The sequence below is a fragment of the Pelodiscus sinensis genome, chromosome 4, assembly GCF_052426305.1.
Source record: "Pelodiscus sinensis isolate ZL-2025 chromosome 4, ASM5242630v1, whole genome shotgun sequence".
Classification (NCBI taxonomy): Eukaryota; Metazoa; Chordata; order Testudines; family Trionychidae; genus Pelodiscus; species Pelodiscus sinensis.
In genome coordinates this window covers 89,343,089-89,367,828 of record NC_143055.1, presented here as the reverse complement: position 1 = coordinate 89,367,828, position 24,740 = coordinate 89,343,089, and the positions used below count along the sequence as shown (strand labels likewise).

Genomic DNA, 24,740 nt, shown 5'->3' with positions numbered 1-24,740 from the left:
ATATCTAAATTGTTGATAAAGATATTGAACAGAACCGGTCCCAAAACAGACTCCTGCGTAACCCCACTAGTTATACCTTTCCAGCAGGATTGTGAACTATTAATAACTACTCTCTGAGTACGGTTATCCAGCCAGTTATACACCCACCTTATAGTAGCCCCATCTAAGTTGCATTTGCCTAGTTTATTGATAAGAATATCATGTGAGACTGTATCAAATGCCTTACTAAAGTCTAGGTATACCACATCCACTGCTTCTCCCTTATCCACAAGACTTGTTATCCTATCAAAGAAATCTATCAGATTGGTTTGACATAATTTATTATTCTGTACAAATCCATGCTGGCTGTTCCCTATAACGTTTCTCAGAAGTGTTTGACTTCTTAAAATTGTTCTTGATCAGTAGTATTGCTAATAAGCCTGCCAACAGGTTTTATTTCCTCATATATTAGATCTGTCTTCAATAATTTTTTAAAAAAATATGACCCCATATGCTCATTATTTCCTTCCATGTGGAAAGAAGGTTGTCAACCTTGACAATTACACTGCAGTGTCTTCTTTTTTTTCTCCCTCATTTTCTATCTTCTGATCATGATCTATAGAAAATGTTCTCCCAATCCTTACTTTATCTTCAAACAGCCTTTGAGTGTTTCATATTTGCTTTATCAAACTTTGTAGTCTGCATGTAGTGTGTGTCTATTATTCCATTGCTTTCCATCTTTTAGAAATTAAATTCTCTTTGAGTTACATTCTTCAGTGCTATTGTCCTCTTCACCTCCTCAGTTCATCATACTAGTCTAGCCTTTATACCTGTGTGCCACTGTTCCTTTCCTAATCCTTTGAAGTCCTCTAATTTTGTATCTCAGTCTGTCAAGTAACATTGCTACATTTAAAAATAATTTTGCTGACTGCAGCCTGAACCAGTCTTTGCAGATTTGCTTCTAAACCATTTGTTAGATATTACAATTGAAGACAACCCAGCCCCACCCCCAGTATCTTTTAATGTAAGGATCCACCAGACTTGTGATGCCATATCATTCATATTTTTAATGGTTATTTAGTCCTGCCATCACAGAAATGATTAGTACAAAAGATCCATGGGTAAAAAGTGCATAAAAGGTGTGTGTTTGAGTATGAAAGAGGGGAAGAGAGAAATAGGGGTGGTGGGTATTTTATTTAGAAAATATATAATAAAGTATTTCCTTTTCATGTTTATGCAATTTGTAGTGAATACCTCCTATTGATCCTTTCTATAGTCTTAGTAAAGATCAGATGAACAGATTGAAAACAATCTGGGTATCTGCCTCTGTTTAGGTAGACTGGTCACTGATTCTGGATTCGGCAGCCTGTTCTTTAAACCTCATTCCAGTGACACTGCCAGGCAGACTTAAAAATACATCTAAGCAATAAGATTGTTGTCACACATTTGATAGTAGGCTACTCCACTCTTCTGGAAACACACTGGGTGTTAATTTCTTCACCATAAAATAGCTCATACATACACCAAAGAACTCACTTATTATTTAATAAATGTCCTCTTCTCGTCTCTTCTTATTTTTTTCTCCATTTAATGCCTATCATTGAAATCCATGTAAGTCATAGTTTAAATAAATACCAAACAAGCAACATGCACTATCTTTGGTATCAGCCTGATAGATTTTTTTGTTTGTTTTAGCAGCTGGAGAAAAAAAATGGTATTTTCCATGTAAAAAAATCTCTCATGATACCTCATCTTTATACTTTGACCCAATTTGCTCCTTCACGGTCTCTCGGACTATAAAACCAGATCCAGCATCAAACAATAATCCTGAATGATTTTTCTGTTTCCCGATGTTCCCTCTTTCCCCACCCTTGCATTTTTAATCTTAAATAGAACGGAACACTTTAGTGCATATAAACCATTTTTAGGACCAAGTTCCAGCTTAATCTGAACTCAAATTAAAGTGGACTTTTTTTTTTCTTGTTTTCATTTCTAAAGTACAAGTTATAACGATCTAATTATTGCTCCCTGTCTAAAATACTATTATTACAAGTATAAAGTTGTCCTTTTATTCTTCATTTTGCTAGACTTTATGCTTCAACCCAGGTTCTTTTCATGTCTGGCTCAGTACTGTTTATAAACTATGTCTTTGTAATAGGTCTTCAACAGCTTCAAAAGTCTCTGTTTGGGCAGCAGCATGTCTGTGTGACAAATAAGATAAAAACACTCAATGGAGCAGTCATGAGAACTCTGTTATATAAAGCAGAAACATGGCCATTATAAGCATCCAAAGAGAGGAAACTAAACTACTTTCAGTATCAAAAGTTAAAGTATGTTCTTAACATCTACTGGTTTGATTTTGTGAAAATTAGGGTGATCCTGGAAAGTTGCAGTCTTGGACCAGGTGAATAAAATTACAGGTTCTCCAATTCTGGGGTCACATCCAATGTTTAGAGGAAGGTATACCTTTACAGAAGGAAATAGAATATGAAGCTGACCACAACTAAGGTTGAAAGATGGATTTTTTGAGGGATTTAAGGAGCCTAAAAACTCCCATGCTGATTGTTGCCAAAAGGAATATGACTTGCATGCAACTGTTCAAGATGAAAGTCTGTTCTATTTGCTAGCACAGCTCCATCCTAGCCATGCAAAACCTGCTGCTACTACTTTACAATAGATAGAGCCATGCATATGCCCTATGACACTTTTACATTCATGGGAACAGAAAGAGACAGATTATTCTGCGAATCCAGTTCAATGACTATGGCTACAATCAGAAAATGTTAAGCCATAAATGATGTGTCTTTTTAAGGTGGCATTATTCACTCAGGAGATTGCAAGTTCTCAATCATTTCAGTACTCAATACACCTTTAAAGTAATTGCAACTAAGCAGAGTGTTCCAGTCTTCAAGGATTTATTTTTATATTATGACTAGAGAAAAAAAACCAAGTCATTATATTGAAATGTATAGGTGTCAAATGTTTAAAGGTCAATAAAATCTTTATTTTCAGATGTCTATTTTAAGCATTCAATGAGAAAGTATCTTCATATTATAATAGTCACCAGGAGTTCAATGCCAAGGGAGAACAGAAAGTTTCATAATAATAACACTAACTTCTGAAAAGCTCTATGACCTTTGTGAATGAAGATGAAATTTCTGTTCACAAGGAACAAAATTTCAATACATTTGCAGTGATAATATAGCTAAAAGGAGGCACATTGAACTAGTTCCACTAAAAGTCCACTGTTAGTTGATGAAATTAAACACATTTCATTTTTATAAGAATATTTGGGAATGAAACATTACTATGTTTCTTTTTCAAGGCATAATTACAATTATTTTTTCTTTAAACCTTTGTATCCTGTGCCATACAGTTTATATATTATAGTTATTTTCTCCCTCCTCTCCCCCACACACACACTTGCATGCATGATGAGGTATTATAAACTATAGACATATAGTACGGTCCCTGATTAATTTTTAAGAGATACAGATTCTTCACTGCGTGGTCCCTAACTACTCTAAAACAGTGTAAGAAGTGGCACAGGAATTTTTTTTTTCTGAGAGATTACACAGAGTAGTAGATATTGGACAGTTGCTCTTCCTCTACAGAAATACAAAGGTTCCATAGAATTTGGGACCGCATCCCCTGAACAATATGAAAAAGAGAAAATATGACTTGTAGTATCTTCTACATCTGGTACTTGTGTAGTGTACATTACCATAGTACTTAAGTGCCCCACAATCTTTAATTCATTCACCTTCAACATTCTGCGAGGTAGACAAGTGCTATTACCTACAGTTCACAGCTAAAGGACTGAGACAAAGTAAAAGTTACTTGCCCAAGATCATCCAGTAAATCTATAGGGGTATGTCTACACTACAAAGTTAATTCAAACTAACAGACGTTAGTTCGAATTAACTTTAATAGGCTGCTACACATACAAACCGCTAGTTTGAACTTAATTCGAACTAGCGGAGCGCTTAATTCGAACTAGGAAAACCTCATTGTACGAGGACTAAGCCTAGTTCGAACTAGCTAGTTCGAATTAAGGGGTGTGTAGCCCCTTATTTCGAATGAGTGGGAGGCTAGCCCTCCCCAGGTTTCCCTGGTGGCCACTCTGGCCAACACCAGGGAAACTCGTCTTCCCCCCTCCTGGCCCCGGCCCCGTTAAAGGGGCACGGGCTGGCTACGGTGCCCGTGCCAGGTGCAAGCCTGCCAGCACCCAACTAGCAGACCCTGCACCTGGCCTGGATCGAGCCAGCCACCCGATGCCCCCCAGCCCCCCTCTCTTCCTGGGACCAGGCTGGCGGCTCCCGGGAACTTGCCCGGGACAGCAAGAGGCGGGCACCCGCCTGGGCTAGTGCGGACATCGTGGACCTCGTCCATGATCTCCACACTAGGCACAGGAAAGTGGCCGTCTAGGGCAGGAGAGCTGCCTGCCTGGCCACCCAGGAGCAGGTGTGCAAGAGAATCAAGGGGGTCCACTGAGACCCCCGACCCTGAGCTTACAATGGCCATCCTGGGTCAGACCAAAGTTACATCTAGCCCAGTAGCCTGTCTGCCGACAGCGGCCAACCCTAGGGACCTTGGAGGGGATGGACCGAAGACAGTGACCAAGCCATTTGTCTTGTGCCATCCCTCTCCAGCCTTCCTCAAACCTTGGGCAGGGACACCACTCCGACCCCTGGCTAATACCACTCCATGGACCCAACCTCCATGACTTGATCTCACTTCCCTTTAAACTCTGTTCCAGTTCTAGCCTTCACAGCCTCCTGCAGCAAGAGGTTCCACAGGTTGACTCCTTGCTTTGTGAAGAAGAACTTTCTGTTACTAGTTTGAAACCTGCTACCCATTCCTTTCCTTTGCTGTCCTCTAGTCCTTTTATTATGGGAACTAATGAAGAACTTTTCTGTATGCACCCTCTCCACCCAACTCATGCTTTTATAGACCTCTATCCTATTCGCCCCCCCCCCCCCGTCTCCTCTTTTCTAAGCTGAAAAGTCCCAGTCTTTTTAGCCTCTCTTCATATGGGACCTGTTCCAAACCCCTGATCATTGTAGTTGACCTCCCCTCTCCCACCCTCTCTCTTCCCCTCTCCCATCTCCTTTTCCCAGTCTCCCCCAGTTTTGGTCAATAAAGAGAGATTCTATTTTTGAACACAATTGTCCATTATTTAGTACAACAGAAACGGGGGCTAGGGAAGGGTTAGTGGAAGGAGGTGAGGGAGGAATGGGGTACGAGCCCCTGATGGGGAGCACTGGGCTGGCTCTGCGGGCTTCTGGGGGTGGAAGCTCTCCTGCAGCCCCTCAATTGTCCCCTCTCCCCAGATGGCAGCCTGCGGCAAGTGCAGCCGGTCTGATGGCCGAGTGCTGTGATGTGCCCAGTGTGGGTATTCCGGGCAATCCAAGCCACGACTGCTTTGCAAGCGGGACACCCCTGAGAACTGTCTATCCAGGGTGGGGGTCGGGTCCCTTTAAGCACAGCCCTCGGCTAGCCTGAGAAAGCATCTCCACGCTTTAAGTTCTTCTCTGATGCCCCGCCGGCACTGCTTCCGGCCATCCTTCAGCCCAGTTCAGGGTCCACTTAATGTGGACATGCTAGTTCGAATTAGCAAAATGCTAATTCGAACTAGTTTTGTAGTCTGGATCCATTAGTTTGAACTAAGTTAGTTCGAATTAACTAATTCGAACTAAATTAGTTCGAATTAATGTTGTAGTGTAGACATATCCTAGCAGAGTAATAATTTCAACCATGGTATTCTAAGTCTCAGACTAGACCTTAATTACAGGACAATCCTTTCCCTTAGCCCTCTACATGCCTGATGAAACTTCAGAGCAGGTCGTGAACAAGAAACCAATATCTAGTAAACGATTGCTAGTGTTATTGCAGACACAGCACACAGGGCCCAATAGGGATAATCTCATGTCATTCTCCAGCCACCAGTTCAGCAGGCTTGTGAAAGATCAGCACTCAGCTGACACAGAAAGGATTACTCATACAAAAGGGGTGAAATCCCAACCCCACTGGCTTCATCTACACTTCAACTAGGAGATAAGGGTGCCGGTTCAGGTGGACAGAGTTAAGCTAGATTAGCTCAAACTAAGCCATTAAAAATAACAGCATGGATGTTGCAGCATGGACAATGTCTCAGAAAGCTGCCTAAATTTGAATCCAGGGGGACTGGACTTGGATTCTTGTTCTGAGCTGCCAAGCAGGGCAGTAGCATCCACTTTACACCTTTGTCTACTTGTAATATGAGTCACACTTTTCAGCAACAGACACACTTGTAGATTTCAAGCAGGGCAGTATTTCAAACAATTGGAAAACAAACAGGGTGGACCCCATATAGGATACTTAAAACTTTGAGAGGCAATCAAATGTCTCCCAAGGGAAACAAAAACCCCAATGAAATCTAGTTTTTGTGAATGATAGATTACATGTAACAAACAATAAGCACTTGGGTATAAATAGCCACACACATTACTGGTAGAACTAAGTCAGAGGGCAGAACTGACTTCCGGTGTCTCTCACAACCCTTTCCTCATTTTCACTGCAACACCTACAAATCCAACACTTGCACTATATTGCAGTTTATTCACACAGATACACTCAATTAACTGACCTGAAATACCCATTGTGACACAGATTCTCTCACTCCCTGCAGAAAACCAGGGCTCAATTTAGATGCAAGTGATCCAGGTGACCCCAGGGGAAGGGGAGTGTTTGGGGGATCTTGACTCAGGGTGCTATTTTTGTTAGCAAATGTATCATTTTATACGACAGAGATAAATTGTGCATGTTAACCATGAATCAAAGTCATTGAATGGACTACAAATGTTAGAAAAACATTGAAGGGAAAAGACACCAATTTATAATATATATTACTTATTTTAGCTATCAACAGAATCTTAGTAGCATATTTCTAAGGTGTATAATGCCATAGAAGAACAACAATATATTTAGCTTTCAGTTACTCAGATAATGTGATATCTATTTCTCTTACCAGGGTTTACTCCATCGCAGTCTCATCCTCTTTCTTCACATTCATTTTATATCCCTCAACATCCTCATCCGAAGCGCTGTTAGCTAGTGTCCGGGCCTGAATTTACAATGTCTCTTGTACAGGTGGACCTTTCCAGTCATGGAGAATCACACTGGAGTTGACAGGGCACCTTGCTGATATCCAGATCTGCATAGGTGTAACACATTTTTGGGTCAGGGCCATAGACTGCAATTAACCTTGAGAAAAAAGCCTTTACTTATTTCTGCCTGTAAAGTGACTACACAGTTATGGAGATAAGTAAAGTGATAAACAATATATTTTTCTTGTATGTAAAATCCTTCTCTTTGCAGCCAAAATTTAGTTCAGCTATCAGAAATCCTGATCCCACGTCCAACTACTTCATAAATGTATCTACTGTCAAATGACATTTTTCATATGCTATTTTACTTATTCTGCATTTGTTATTTTTGTTAAATTACATCAGGGCGCGCTTTCAACAGAACAACAATCAGGTTCCCCTGGAATTATCAGACATCTGTTGTTGTTTTTTTACTCAAAGGCATTTTTCTAACCTCAGCTTTTTAAAAATCCTGGCCCATCCCTCTACAAAGGGAAACAACACTAAAGTGATATTCCTCAGAGGATTTTTTACCCCACAAAGCATAGACTGAGACTGTGAATAAATTAGTCTGTGATTACAGTTCAATGAATTCAGAGTAGAAGTAAAATGATTTTTCTCCCTCCTCTGTGGATTGTGTGATTGGAAATATGTACAAGAAAAGCTGGCCACTGGCTGTTAAAGCAGGATATAGTAAATCTAAGCATCATTATTCTGCAATGCTTCTTCCTTTGCTGCTTGTCTCTGCATTCCTTCAAGCTTGAGTGTCAGAGGTGTAGCCATGTTAGTCTGAATCTGCAAAGGCGGCGAGGAGTCCTGTGGCACCTTACAGACTAACTGAAGTGTTGGAGCAAAGCTTTCGTGGGCAAAGACCCAGTTTGTCAGATGCATGTGGTGGAAATTTCCCGAGGCAGGTATAAATAGGCAGGCCAGAATCTGGCTAGAGATGACGATGTGGATCCAATCAGGGAGGATGAAGCCCACTTCTAGTAGCTGATCTGGAGGTGTGACTTCCAAGAGAGGAGAAGCTGCTTTTGTAGTTAACTAGCCATTCACAGTCTTTGTTTAATCCTGAGATGATTGTATCAAACTTGAAAATGAACTGTAGCTCAGCAGTTTCTCTTTGAAGTCTGGTCTTTTTTTTGCTGCAGGATGACTACCTTTAGATCTGCAATTGTGTGTCCAGGGAGATGAAAGTGTTCCCCTATAGGATTTTGTATATTGCCATTCCTAATATCTGATTTGTGTCCATTTATTCTTTTACATAGGGACTGTCCAGCTTGGCCGATGTATATAGCAGAGGGGCATTGTTGGCACATGATGGCATATATTATGTTAGTAGATGTGCAGGAGAATGAACCAGTGATGGTATGGCTGTAGGTCCTGTGATGGTGTTGCTGGTGTATATATGTGGGCAGAATTGGCACCGAGGTTTGTTGCACTTCAGTTAGTCTATAAGGTGCCACAGGACTCCTCATCGTTCAAGCTTTAGTGGCTTTTCTTCCCTATCATCTGCAAACATAAGCAAATTGTCACCCAATTTCAGTGAAGTATAGGACTTCTTGAGGTAAACCATGATTTACCTACCTCTCCTACGGAAAAAAATCAGTCACAGAATCATAGAATCCTAGGACTGGAAGGGACCTTGAGAGGTCATCGAGTCCAGACCCCTGCCCTCATGGCAGGACCAAATACTGTCTAGACCATCCCTGATAGACATTTATCTAACCTACTCTTAAATATCTCCAGAGATAAGGATTCCACAACCTCCCTGGGCAATTTATTCCAGTGTTCGACCACCCTGACAGTTAGCAACTTTTTCCTAATGTCCAACCTAACTTCCCTTACTGCAGTTTAAGCCCATTGCTTCTTGCTCTATCCTCAGAGGCCAAGATGAACAAGTTTTCTCCCTCCTTCTGATGACACCCTTTTAGATATCTGAAAACTGCTATCGTGTCCCTCCCTCAATCTTCTCTTTTCTAAACTAAACAAACCCAATTCCTTCAGCCTTTCCTCATAGGTCATGTTCTCTAGACCTTTAATCATACTCATTGCTCTTCTCTGGACCCTCTCCAATTTTTCCACATCTTTTTTGAAATGCGGTGCCCAGAACTGGACACAATACTCCAATTGAAGTCTAACCAGCACAGAGTCCTCCAGGTCAAACTCAATGCAACAAAGCCCACATGTTGCAAGCACTTGTAAGCATAAATGACAATCTGCAGAGAAAGTAGTGGCAAATTCTGATATGAATACATGCCATCTATCCCACTTTGGTGGTTGTGGGCTATTTTGATTTTTAATTATTAAGAGTATATTAATTAGCTACGCTTACAGACACCTCCAATCCCACTACTACGAATAATAAATTCTAGCTGGATTGTATTCTTTGCAAGTGAATAAAACTCTTCTTTTCCCTCCTACATAACTAACATTTGTCATTATGTCCAGAATAGCATGCAAGCATGGAACAGACAGACATAGTTATCATAACAGGATACTTCATTTTCCCTGTAACAAAGTATGCATATTATAAAGGCTAAGAACTGGCCTAGATTTCACCTTGTCTTTTAATATGGGATTTGGCTATACCCAGTTAACTAACCATGAAATATTTACTGATCAAGCACAAAGAATTCTCCTTGTTTCATACATTCAGACAAATATGATCAAATGCTAATAATTTTGCCTGTGGACATTAAGGTTTAGTTTTCAAACTTGAAACCATACAGATAGGTGCCTAATTCCAGAACTGACAATTCCTGGATTAGAAGGAATAATGCATGATAAACTTCAGAGCTACAAATACCTTTATCCATTCAAGATATAGGAAGCTACACTTCCTCCATACATACCATTATAAGGGCTGCTTGTGATGCAAAATTGTGTTACCCTAATTATTTTAAATAATAGGGATAATTATCTTCCCTGCATTGTGGCCACTTCGAGTCACACTTCCAGTGAAAAGCAGCCCTGAAGTCACTGTAATTGGCTAGTCAATACTAGTGAAATTTTTTTAGAAGAACAAGCAAGATCATGAAGATCTCCCATGAACTATCCCTCAGGAAGAAGGAGAAAAGATGGAAGGTGGTAATTATAGATGGGCTTCTTTTAATCAGCAAGCTTACATTGCGGAAGCAATAGCTAGCATTATAATGACTTAGTGTGGGCCAATTATTATGGGTAAAAAAAGTGCCACCTTGTCACCAAAGTGCTCCTGCACCGCCCCCCTTGATTTTATGAGACTTAGAATCTTAAAGGCTTAGAATCTTAAAGGCTTACATCATTTTTGGCAATAGAACTGTGGTGCCTGAGTCATTTAGAAGTGTACAAAAACGTCACATTGTTATATGTGAAATTAAAAATAAAATTGGCAAAATTCAATGATAAACAGCAGTCCATTTACATTCTTTCAGAAAAAAAGATTTTTCCACTATACTAAAATCTTTCAAAGCAAAATTCAGACATGTTTCTCTGGTTCTAATCCATATTTATCTATTTTCATACTATAACTGACCTTTTGTTAACTCTGCACCTTTAACTGGATATATATGCTATACCCTTCTTTCTACTCCACAGGCTGTCTCTCCAGATTGGCAACTGTGAAATAATAGTATTGTTTTTAGGATAGCTTATCCCCTATGTACTGTTCAACAGTGAGCAGCAGGTCTTAAACAGAGAGGCCAGCGACAAGGTATGCATGAAATTATGAATTCACACAGGTTCAACACTAAAGGAACATTCTTTCTATTACAGGCACTCTCAAACTTGCTTGCTGGATATACCAATCAAGAATGTCTTATAAATCATGTCCCCTCCTATTCACAGTTGAAAAAGAACATCATTCTTCAATTTGAGATCATGTAACACAGTACTCCTCTGAAAATTCAACAATTTTTTTTGGAAAATTATTAAGATCATTACATATTCTCAATGTTAAAAGAGGGTTGTCAACTCTCGGTGATTACTTGTTCTTCAGAGCACCATTTTGAAGCCTATTCTTTCAAATGACATGTGTGATTATGCCTCAGATATTGGGGAACATGCATGAGATACAAGTTAAAATCTCATATTAAACCTATTGAAAAACTTCACACTATAAAGATCACAAAGGCTGTTGCTGTCTCAAACTACTCTGATGTTCTCAAGTGAAACTGAGAAAATAAATTCCCTGGTATATATTTTAATTTGAAAGAATATGTTTTTGTTTCAGAAAAAATATACTTTTGTTAATGAAAGGATCAAACAGCTCATCATTATTTTACTTATTTGCTCTTTCCAAATATATAACAAACAAATGGACATAGAAAATTGTTAGTGGGCAGCCCAAGTAGAATGCAGGCAACATGCTGGAGAGAGTCTCAGAGTATCAGCAATGCTCTTGTTTACAATTATTCTGTATGTTCAGGGATCCCATGTGGTAGAATTACCAATGCTGTCTAAACAACCTTGATACTCATTTATTTGTCTTTGTTCCTTTACTACTGCTTTTATCCTTTTTGATCCTGAGGCATTACTGCATCATTAACTATTTGTCAACCAATCCATGAAAAAAAAATACCCTCATGACAAAACTTTTAAACAAGTTCTATATTCATCGCCTTTTCTGATCATCTGCATAATAATTACTATTTTCAAGATAACCAGTAATATAATATAATGCAGACACCTGCATTCTGCTACAAAGACCTTTTACATCTGCACTTGAAAGGGAATCCTCTGAACTGTCATTCATGTTAAAATTCGACACTTACGGACAAGGACTTAACAAGTCTTTGAACTTTCTCACCCATTATCAAGACAGTTTCCCCAATTATCACCTGTAATACCATTAACTCACAAACATCCCACTCTCCCTACCTTTAATATCAGCAATTCACAGACACTTACCTTCCTTCCTCCCCCTTCCCACCCCCCCGCATCCTCCTTCTGTTCTGCAATGTGATTTGTCCTTTTCATATTTGTTCATTTTTTTAAATTGTATCCTTTGGTATATATGGTTGTGACTACTTTCTTCCACTATTTGATCTGAGGAAGTGGGTCTGGCCCACGAAAGCTCATCATCTAATAAACCATCTTGTTAGTCTTTAAAGTGCTACATTGTCCTGCATTTTGCTTCAGTAATATAAAAACATAGCTTGCTAAGAATGTGGATTCAATGCTAGTGAGTTGAACCACCCTCCCCAGCTTAAGGAACTTCATTGCCTTTTCCTAACTCTTTTTCTTTCAGTCTGTTTTAAGTATTTAAAATCTATTTCTTTAGAAACACATGTTATTGCTGCATTGTGTCACACAGAAATGAACCAATTTATGTAAATGAATATTCTGCATCCTGGAGATAAAATATTTTGTAACAATTTCAGACATCTGTGAGAAAATTTCTAAATGAAAAAAGACTGGATTAGTTAAATTGAAAAATGTAAGAAAAGTAGTAGATGGTCACCCTTTTTATCCTTAAATTAAATGTAAACTACTACTTCAAAAGGCAATAGTTATTTTTCACCTTTGAAGTTTTAAATCACTTTTCTGCTTTTAAATTCAAACAAATAGTATATTTTGTTCAGCAGTTTGATTTGCAGTTAATTTTCCTGATTATTTCTCTTTTAATAACAACAACAATAATAATAATTAGAGACTATATTGCTATTTGTCTACCATAGAAGTCCATGTGGCTGAGTCAAATTTATTATCAAACTCCTTGAGATGCAGTTGCAGAAAAACTTAAATCAGAGAATTAAGGCATATCCAAAAAGAATCCAGATGATTACAATAAAAATTTGGTAAAAGAAATATAGGAAAGAAAACACATGGACAAAATTAGTGCAAAAATATCAGGTTTGTGGAAATGCCAGGACATTATACATCTATAATTTTAGCCATCAGAATGGCGAGAATTAATTATATTCTCACAGAGCTGATATGTTTAATCATTGTTTCATTGTTACAGTGTATGGAAGTATTCATACAGGATTTTTTTTCCATAATGCTTGTCTAGCAATAGACCCTTCAAATAAGACAGGCACACAATTACAAGGTGGCCATTTTGTCTCTAGCTTCTGCCAACTATAACTCCCTCCTTTCTGAGGGTACATCTACACTAGCTCGTTAGTTTGAGCTAGGTAGGATAATTTGGGCAAGTGGAGTTGCAAATGACGCCCGGGATTTAAATATCCCAGGCTTCATTTGCATGTTCCCAGGCACCGCCATTTTTAAATCCCCGTTAGTCCGAACTCCATGCCTGTGGCTACACGCGGCACGGAGTAGGTAGTTCAAATTAAAGATCCTAATTCGAACTACCATTACTCCTCGTGCCCTGTGGCATGGAGTTTGGACTGGGGGGATTTAAAAATGGCAGCACCTGTGAACATGCAAATGAAGCCCGGGATATTTAAATCCCAGGCTTCATTTGCAACTCCACTTGCCCTAATTACCCTACCTAGCTCGAAATAATGAGCTAGTGTAGACGTACCCTTACTGGTTAATTAACAAGATTGTTAATCCAAACTGTATTAAGTCAATGTTTAATTTTCCAGTTTTCAAAAATCAGTTTTATTCTGACCTATGAACTACCTCCATTCCCAAAGTGTTCAGAAGTCTGAGGTTCTATTGTATTTAGTTGAACAAAGTGAAAGTTAAGGAGTGACCTGATTACTTTCTGTAAATATCTACATGGAGAATAAATATTTAATAATAGGGTTTTCAACATAACAAAGAAAGATATAAATGAAATCCAATGGCTGAAAGTTGAAGTTAGACAAATTTAAACGGGAAACAAAGTGTAAGTTTTCAATTGTGAGACTAATTAACTATTGGAATAAGTTATCAAGGGTTGTAGTGGATCGTCCATCAATACTGATATTTTTAAAATGCTATTGGAAGTTTTCTGAAAGTTATGCTCTAATTATTTTTGGGAGGTGGTGGTGATGAGGGGCTGGGGCAGTTCTATGGCAATAAGCGGTCCACAAAAAGAGACAATAGAAAAAAGTACAGGTGCCCCAGTGGCCATTCTGTAAATAGCAATCAGTGTTTCCTTTCAAGAAAACCAAGTTAAGGTACTTTGACTTCAGCTACACAATTAACGTAGCTGAAGATGAGTCTCTTAATTTGACTGTGTCCCGTACTGTAGACATTCCTCTAGTGACCTGACTGGGAAAAAAAGCGAACAACTGTGTATTTACCACCAAGACAAACCCAACAAACCATGGATAACAATAACTGCAGTGCCAAAGACCATCAGCAAAATCTGCATTTACATGAGTCTCACACAACTAAAAATAAAAGCACCTGCAAAGTAAGACACATACTTTCTGAAAGCGGCCAGAATCTTCTTGCAGATGAGCAGACGTGTGTTGTATTATTAGAAACCAACATATTTTTCTAACCTAGATTTTTCAGCATGCAAATCCCTCTTGATAAACTACATTCAACTGCATATATTTCTCCTGGGGGAATTCTGTGCTCCCATTGGGTAGGGGAGCAAAGAAATATTGGGAACACACACCCATTCCCCAGCATCCTGGACACATCTGCCCAGAGCAGCCAGCTGTAGATGACAGTAGGAGGTGAGGAGGGGTGCTGAGCACATGAGCATATTATTCTAAGAGGGGTGGTTGAGATTCTGTGGCCTGCACTGTGCAGGGGGTCAGACTAGATGATCATAATGGTCCCTTCTGACCTTAAAGTCTATGAGTCTATGAGCATAGCTAGACATTGAAGGGGCATGCCTGCGTGCAGGCCAGTGATAGAGAAAATGTCCCTCTTGCTCGCTATTACTGTTTCCCCAGCTTGAAGGGGGTAGGTCTCTATAAAGCAGATGCTGTCCCCTAAGGCAAAGCACAAACATAACAATTAAGCAGGTTGCCAATTAATTGCTCCCATTCTTAAACTATTGACTAAACCACAATTAAGTATGGGAGTGGATGTCTGGGCTTACCAGAAAAGGATGCCTCCGCTTTATGTCTGGAGAGAGGGGAAAATGAGACAGATGGCAGGCAGTTTGCAGCACTGACTCACCTCCTCAGGAATATGAGGCCCAAAATGTGTAAAGGTACAAGTATGGGAGTGTCAACAACATATACAATTATTTTGATTCCTTTATATTGCCCGAAGTGAAATGGAGCCTTATAATAAATGACAATAAGGGAAGCCTCAGCTTGGAGAATCTATGTGCATTCTCATGTTTTCCAGTACCAGAGAGGTACAAGGAGATTGGATTACAGCTCATGATCTATTTTACCTACTCATTACAAAAAAAAAATATATATATATATATGCAGGACAATGATTAGCAAAGCCATATGACTTTCAAGTGTGAAAGCTAAGCAATTTAAAATGAAACATTTTACTTTATTTCATTTTGGTGTTCTGTAATATAATTTAAATGACAATCCAGGATTATAATTGGAATGCACAGTATTATTACTAAGTTTTCATAACTTTACTTTCAGGTGTTAGGAAATGCTGAACACTTACTGTGATTTGTTTTCTGTATGGAAGTTTAAATAAATTGCCAAAATAAGTGAAACTGATGTCATTATATTGCACTATTTTGATAAATAAAATATGCAGAATTTTTAAATATGTTGGTGCAGAATTTCCCCAAGGCTGTTGTGTGGAGGGTATTCATTTAATGAGTTCAAACAGTTTTGTCATGATTTCAGCTCTATGAAGTTATTTGATATGAAGACATTGTGTTGTGATAAGGAAGAGAAAGAACAAACATTATGTTTCACCTTTTGCATTTCTGAAGTGCTTTCAACATGCCTGTTTCATTCTGAATGAGTATTGTTAATTTGGGAAGGAACAAATAATATATTGAACATATAATTAGAACACAGTAATAACTTGCTACAGAAAAATTGAAGGCATTACTTGTTTTTCCCAGTTTCAGATAACTAATGGGAGTGTCCAATCACACTGAACATTTCTACTAACTTTGGCACAATAATCAAAATCTGTAAGGGTAAGTCTACACAGCACAGTTATTTCAAAATAACTGATGTTATTTTAAAATAACAATGTGAGCATCTACACAACAATTCTGATATTTCAAATTTTTTTAAAATAACAGACATCTTATTTCAAAATCTGTAAACCTCATTCCACGAGGAATAACACTTATTCTAAAATAGCTTATTCCGAAATGCTCCACTGCTGCTATTTCAAAATAGCTCCTCCCCAGAGCCATTCAGCATAATTACTCCCTAGTGCCACCTGAACCTCTAAATCGAGGTAGCGCATCCACATTAGGGAAGCATACCTCGGATTAATTTGGGGGCATCCCTGTATTGTAGACATGTTATTTCTGAATAAGCTATTTCAGAGTATTTCTTCCAGAATAGCTTATTTCAAAATAAGCAAGCAGTATAGACGTACCCTAACAGATGATCTTACTGACCATTACATGTGGATCTGGGGGAGAGTCCACAACCAAAAATATTTAATAAAAGAACTGACATTGCCACTTGTTTTTAGAACAGTATTCAGTAGTGTAGCCTCCCACCATTGTAGCAGCTATTGTATTCCTCCTCTTCCCCCTCAGTTTATGAGCAGCACTAACACAGAAGTTGTCAGCAGGAGGCCAGAAGCTTTGCAGAAGCAGAATACTACTATACCTGTTTGAGACAGGAAGATCTAGCAGTTACTTGAATTATATCTGTTAGATTTTAAAAAAGAAAGATCACACACCTTTAGGGTCACCTTTGAATTCAAACCCACTAAGATCACCTTTAATCCAGAGTGCAAAGGTTTCAACCACGGTTGTTGTTATTTTCTTTCAGAACACATCCCAGGAGCACTCATAGTAGCAGACATTATCAAGAGCTCCTTTTAAAGTGCTACTAATGGAAGAAGCGGCAACTTGAAAGACAAAGAAAATCATTACCTGTATTAGAGCAATTTCAGCTTCAGACATCCAAATTCAGCAAGTTAGAGATACACAAGTAAAGGATGAGACTCGTCAGAAACTTTCTGAATTCCACCAAAGTGTAAAGTAATTGCACAAATTCCCACAGACCTTCCGCTATATAGGAAGGCCCACAATCACTGAGGGACATGCCTCGGTACAGCACAACAAATCATCACATTGGCCAGGACTGAATATTCAAACCCAAGTAGAAAACTATGATGCAAATAACAGAGAAACATCTACTTTCTACAAAATCACATGACATTTTAATACAGCAGACTAGGGGTTTTGTTTTGTTTTGTTTCTGGAATGGGAATGGCTTTGTAATCCATTGCATCTCTAGATACATTGAACTGGCAATGTTCACCACAAATTTGCAGGATGTGGTATTCCTGAAGCCTGGATAATCGTTCCAGTTTACAGCATCGATATTCTTACCATAAGCACAGGAATTTGATTCTGTTCTAGCAATCCACATTTGTACCAGAGCAACAAGGAAAAGGAATAGCACAGATATTTCTGCTACAGAAAGCAGTGATCTGTCCAAAAAATTCTGCACATCCTTATTAGGAGCAGTCACTAAGAGCTTCCTCAGAAAGTCTTCTGACAGAAACAATATTTTTGCTGTGGCACCAATTCATCTTAACCCTCAGTGGCCCAACACATGACATCAACAAAGTTTCAAATGTTCGCTACTGAAGAATAAAGTGTTGTGTGTGTCATTTGCCAAACAAAAATATTTTATGTCTAGAATGCATATTCATAACAGTAATAGTCCTGATAGCAAAAATTACTCTGAGAAATCAATAATATTATGACAACACAGTATTTATATTGTAGTATGCATCAAACAATTCATGTATAAAGTCCAAAGTATTTGAAATAAGTTTGACTGTGCAATCAAAAGTGTCCATAAACTTATTTTACTAACTTAATGCAATAGAACAAACTAAAACCTTGGATGAGTTCATACAAACATGCTTTGGGGAGGACAATTCTCACATGTGGAAGAAAACATTGTCCTCACTCTGCATTTGTAAGCAACAAGTAGCCAGAGGCAGTTTTATTACGAGCTGCAGCAAGGGAAAAACTGGTTCGGATGGGGGGAAGGGAGCCCCCCACACAGAGGCAGATCTTCGAATACAAGCAATTATGAAGCAGTTTATATACTGTCTATTAGATATAATAACAATAACAAATAGTCTCCTTCCCATTACAAACACCAATGGTTAACAGTTATTTAGTTCCACCCAGATGCTCCTTATTCTCAAGGTCCCTGCCAGAGTCAGCATTCTATCCTTATCTTCGTATGGAGACGAGAGGCAAAGGCAGCATCTAATTACAGATCTCGCGTTGTCAGGCCACAGACTTAGCCTGACTCTTGCTCTCTTCTTAACAAGACCAAGATGGCTGCACACAAATTCCCTTATTCTCTTTTCCTGCCTCCACACACATATCCATAATCACTTGAAATTCTTAACAGAATTAGTAATAGATTTAGTTGCAGTTTTCCTTAATCATTTGTGCAATGGAGAGCAAATATGCATTTGACTGATTATCATCACCAGTCTATACCAATCTCTACATTTGAAGAAAGTATCACATAGTGAGTATGCTTCTTACTTCCTTATCTGGTTGTGAAATACCAGACTGAATATTAATTTTCTAATTAGACCAATATTAACAAAAACTGGATAGGTTCTAGTAGTTCATAACCTGCTCAAATCTTGGAATATTATATTCATACATACAATACCCCGTCCCCATTATGATCAAATACGCCTCAGCCAGCCAGCATAGGTGGTTGAGGGAACTTAAGAGCCCAAGCTGCAGAGCAAGCTACAGTACAATGTTCACATTGTTGCTTTCATCACATTAGTGAGGCTCAACCTAGCAAAATACTGACTACATGAGGAAGGACACTCAGGCTGTCTATTCAGCAACATTAATTTGAAATAAGTAGTGTTATTTCAAAATGACATGGCTCGTGTCTACACAGCCAGCAGTTATTTCGACATGATGTCAAAACACCATCAAGCTGGAGGACTTCTTACCCCGACTCCTTGCTCCTCATAAAATTACATTTACAGGAAAGTCAGAGGAAGAGTGCTCTATTTCAAAATAAGTGCTATGTAGACAGCATCAAAATGCAAAATAAGCTATTTTGAAAAAAAACTATGCAATTGATGTAGCTCAATTTGCATAGTTTATTTCAAGTTAAGCCCTTCTGTGTACACACACCCTCAGTCCCAACTGCTGTGGAGACAAATCATTGATGTCTCAATTGGCCCACATACAAAAACAAAAGGAAAAAATAAACCTTTGTGTACACTTGAAAAAAAAGGGTTACTGCCTTCACCAAGAGACAAGATGCAAACTAAGGGTACGTCTAGACTACATGCCTCTGTCACCAGAGGCATGTAGATTAGGCTACCAGACATAGTAAAATGAAGCGGCGATTTAAATAATCGCCGGTTCATATAAATTTACATGGCTGTCGCGCTGAGCCCGACAAACAGCTGATCAGCTGTTTGTCGGCTCAGCGCGATAGTCTGGACGCGCAGGAGGCGACATCAAAGGTATTTGTCGACCACACAGGTAAACCTCATCCCAGGAGGCTTACCTGGGTGGTCGACACCCACGCATCCAGACTATCGCGCTGAGCCGACAAACAGCTGTTTGTCGGCTCAGCGCGGCAGCCATGTAAATTTAAATGAATCGGCAATTATTTAAATTGCCACTTCATTTTACTATGTCTGGTGGCCTAATCTACATGCCTCTGGTGACAGAGGCATGTAGTCTAGACGTACCCTTAGGTAGCATCTGGGCCAGCACAACCTTACCTGGATATACTGATAGACATTATATGGTCTAGCAAGAATGCCATGATTCATGAAATATCTACTCCCTGACTCCACCCCTCTTAACCACCCCCTCTTTTAAACACTATTAGGATATTTACAAATATCTTACATCCTCATAACTGGTGGAGGAAACTTATTTTCACCCTCATATTGTATTTGAAACCACATTTCATCATGAGATCTCACTATTTTGTATGGTAAACAATCTGTCAACACAGTTAACCAAGAGTAGACTTGGCAGGTTTAAAGGATGATCTTTACCTCCTTCCTTATGGGTACAAACACAGAATTTGTCATCCTTTCTGGATGTTTGTTTGCTAGGGTTGCCAGGTGTCCGGTTCTGAACTGGACAGTCTAGTATTTGAGGTTTCTGTTCGGGAAACAAATTGAGAAAATAGAAATGTCCGGTATTTTCTAACTAAGAGGTAATGTAGATTGTGATGTAATGTCAAGTGTGTCCAGTATTTTTATTGAAACCATCTGTCAACCCTATAATGTTTGCAAACTCAAGTAGTATATGGAAAAAAATCGTTGTTGAATAACACTATTGCACTCTTGTGAATTTAAAATGGCGTTTAATAAAAATTCTTAAGCATGTTGAAGCTAAAGCAGACTATAAAGCCTCACATTCAACACCATGCCTTCGCTTGGCCTTAGACAACCTAATCACATGCATTATGGATAACATCAGACATAAAAGTTACTTTCCTTTCTTTTAGCCTGTTTATGCCATAACCTAAACAAGGAACAAACTTATTTTTGTTATTTAATTTAATCCTTGCTGAAATACAACTGAGAACATTAGTGAACATTCTTGCTTTTTCTGAGGAATGAAATGTAAAACCACCACTGTGTGGTTTGGTTAGAAATGAAAGTAAATTGTGCTCATATCTATAGATCAAGATGGAGAGATGTAATTAATATCCACCATGCACTTTTTCAAGAATCTATATAGATAACACAAAAAGACTTGTTCATACATTGTTCTACCATAATGGCCTATTGAATTCAAATTAGCAAGGCTTTAGTGAAGGACATTTTTGCCAATAACGGAGTACACTGATAAAAATCCTCTGTAGTTGTGAGACGGTTGATACGCTAATGCTACTCTTATTGATCTTAAGAAGGAAAAGTTTGATATGATGTAACGCAATTTGCTGATTCATAGGTTTTCATAGTTGAATATGTCTGGAAGTGTCAATATGTAGATTGGCTCTTATTTAATGCAGCACAAAGCTGTATATACACACCATTAAATCTTAATTTACATGAAGCTTCATTGTTTTCCTGTTCCTAATTTTTATTCAAAATTCCTCCAAGTATTGAAAGGCATCTTTCCAAGCGGATGGAGCAGGATGAATGTGCCTGTTTTCTTTTTAAAATGGGCTGCACTTATGTTCTGAGAGATATTGTTCAAAATTTGGATTATTTGCTGAAACAAAAGTTTGTATCTTTTTCATTATAATTGATAAAATAGTTAACTTATCCAGATACTAAAAACAAAATAGTTTACACCACCAAAAACTTAACATTTTTAACAGAACAGGTTTTCCTCCAAAAAGTGAATTTTCATTCCATTCAATATTATTTCCCAGAATCATATTAATTTCAATGCAATTTTTTAAAGGAAGTCATAATAAATCATTTCATTTTAATTTTATTATCTCAATTCAACTTTTATATTTCATGGGTAACATTTTGCATTGGAATATTATGTTGTTCTAATGTTTTGACTTGTCCAAAACAAAGTGATTTGGATGTTCTGAATCAAAAGCTTTTAACGCCTTGGTTCTGTGATTTTAGCTCTTCACTCAGATTTGGAACAACGAGTTCTAAACTGTCAGAAATACGATGTTTTCTTGTTAGTGTGAAAGACTGCTGGAGAATGGAAAGGTTTTATTTTTTTTTAACATGCAATCCACATTACAATGTAATAAGAGAGATAGCAATGCACATTTCTCAGGTATGACAGCTATACTTTTGCTAATCAATACAAGCTTCCCCTCCTCCCCCCCCCCCACGCTTTTGTAGGGAGAGATAAAAAATATTGATTTTATTATAGTAAGTAAAAGCAGTCTTTATCCTGTAAAGTTAGTTGAAATAGGATTGTTGTACTGAAACCTTATTTATTAGATTATTCATTTGACCTATGGTAGAGTATTGTGAAATTGTCAAACTATTTGACAACACAAAAACACTGATACACAATCACATAGTATTGCTTTAAAAGATGGAACTTTCCCATCAGCTATGACAAAAACTAATTTTCCATGTACATTTTCCATGTACTATGCTCAAGAGCTACACTCCTTTAAGCACAGAAGAACACTGATTTACTGGTTTACATAACACGTAGAATGGACAATTCAGAAGAAAACAAAAGTAATATAGATGCCAGACATTTTTTTTTTAAATAGATAACTCATCTTCAGTATTCTCATACACATAGAGGAAAATTTACAAAGTAATTGTGTTTTGGGGTTTTTTTTATATAGACAATAGAAACTTGGCTGGTTTCAGGAGGAGAATCAGTACAGTATTTTATAGAGCTGGTAAAATGGTGGACATATAGACAAAGGAATTGTGATTTTTGGAGTTATACATTTATTTTGATTTTGAAACCCAACACTATATGATCAAATGAAAATTGTAACACAAATTTCACCATCAAAACCAAAAATATCTGAGTTTATTTTTTCCTTCCCAAATATTAAATATAGGAACTGTGAATGCAAACCTTTGTTTTTGGGAAAAGATTTTTAGAATAATAAATAATAATAATAATAATAATAAAAAAGGTTGATCATCTCACTTTTTTTTTTTTAAATTAAAGTGGTATATCTAGACAAAAACAGACGAGGATGCCACAGTGTTATTGCTGCACAAACATAGTAAAAACAAAAATCAATATCTGCCCCCAAAATATTGAAAATAACTTAATATTTTAGTTAATGACAAAATGTAAAATGTGAGTAAACAATTCCCCTTCCCCCCAGGGGCATGCAGCATAAAGACGCACATACTGAGCTGCTGGCTGGGTAGATTTCTACTACAGTAAGCATCGGCTGGCCAGAGTCAGCACCAGGCCCCCTCTACCTCCAACTCTTACCCCCAGGTCACAACCCAAACCCAGTGCACCCTCTTCTCCACCCCTGCCGCTGGTCACAAATCCCTTCTAGACTCCTCCTCCAGGTCAGAATCATCTCCTGCATCCATACCCCTTCCCAAACCCTGCACCACCTCCTGAATGCCAATCCCTCACCCCTGCCTCCTTTATCTAACTCCTCCCCAGTCCCCACACATCCTCTTGCAAGTCATTCCCCTACCCTGAGCAACCTTCTGCACTCAACCTCTATCCTAGACCCCATACTTCCTCCGTTAATATCATAGATGACTGGTAAGTGGTCAAGGGCTACAAATTCTTGGAGTGCCTGCCCATAAAAATTATTATGGGCTACATCTGACTTTTACGAAGGTGACCAAATATTTTATATGTATCCAGAGACTAATATTAACTCAGATATTTGATCCAAGAGTATTTATAATAAAATACAGATAATACAAGGGTTAAAGAAAAAAAAACACTCCTGGAAATGACTGTTTAAGCATTTGGGAAACATACTTCTTTAAGAGATATCAGCCAGACAGTTGAAAAGAATCTCTTCCAAGCTTAATGACCAATTACTAAGCTAGAAACACATACACTGTATGTGCTGATACTCAAAAATCACTCCTCAGGACCTAACTGAGCATTGAGTCTTCATTCAATCATTATTGCTGTAGTGCAGCTATTTCATATTTATAAATTTTTCACTTAAGTGAACCATATAATTAATTTTGTAGTAGTCAACAAACCATGTTTTGCAGACAATATAGGTTAGGGGTGTCGCTAGTTAACGGATTAAGCAGCCCACATTGGGTGAGGGTCTGCTCCAGTTCAGGCAGGCCCACTGCTCAGGGCCCCCCTCCACTGAGCAGCACTCCCATCCACCACATGGCCTGGCTTAAGCAGCCCACAGCTTGGTACCCTTGGCCCAGCCTGAGCAACTCTGTACCTGCATCACGGTGAGACTGTCCCAGCCTGAGCAGCTCCCAACCCGCAGCACAGCCTGGCTGCAACAACCCACAGCATGGCAGGCCAGTCTCGCCTAAGAAACCCCCTGCCCGAACTGTGCTACAAGTGGGGAGAGAGGCACTCACAGGATCCTGTTTAACCAGTTAACTATGCTTAACTGGTTAATTGATTAAATGGGATATTAGATCCTTACTATAAGTACATCAGTGCTTAATGTACTTCCTGATTACTTGTCCATGTAGTACTAAGAGGTCTACTAGCTAACTTGCACGGGGCTACATCTACACTACATGCTTCTTGTGCAAGAAGCCTTTTGCGCAAGAGTTTTTGCTCAAAAACCTCTTGTGCAAGAGCACATCAACACCTCAAAGTGCATCACAAAAGTGATGTGATTTTGGGCAAGAGAGTGGCCACATTGCATGGATGCTCTTGCGCAAGAAAGCGCTGATGGCCATTCACATAATGGCCATGAGAGCACCTATGATTTTTCCCATAGGGTCTTTTTGTGCAAAAAATACCTCAGGAGCATCCACACTTACCTTCTTGTGCAATAGCTGTAGCACTACAAGCAGTTATGCCTCAGAAAAGGAGATTTACCTACGGCAGAAAAATCCCTCTGTTTTGCCTCTTAACTGGCCATTTAACTGCGCAAGAGCTCATTTGAGATGTGGATGCTCCGCAGGTTTTTGGCAAAAACCTTATAGTGTAGACGTAGCCTGAGTGTCCACTTTCACAGCTATGGGTATGAACACACGCACAAGAATATACCTGACTCCACATTGCCTCTT

General features: G+C 38.6%; 1 long non-coding RNA gene across 1 annotated transcript in view; it reads right to left on the bottom strand.

Annotated features, from left to right (window-relative positions):
- Positions 1 to 1,049: 1,049 nt before the first annotated feature.
- Positions 1,050 to 24,740, bottom strand: part of LOC142829428 (uncharacterized) — a 151,490-nt gene continuing 127,799 nt past the window's right edge. The window contains exons 4-5 of the long non-coding RNA XR_012903830.2: positions 6,989 to 7,174; positions 1,050 to 2,180 (exon numbers count right to left, since the gene is read on the bottom strand). This is a non-coding gene — a long non-coding RNA (uncharacterized LOC142829428). The remainder of the gene's footprint in view (positions 2,181 to 6,988; positions 7,175 to 24,740) is intronic.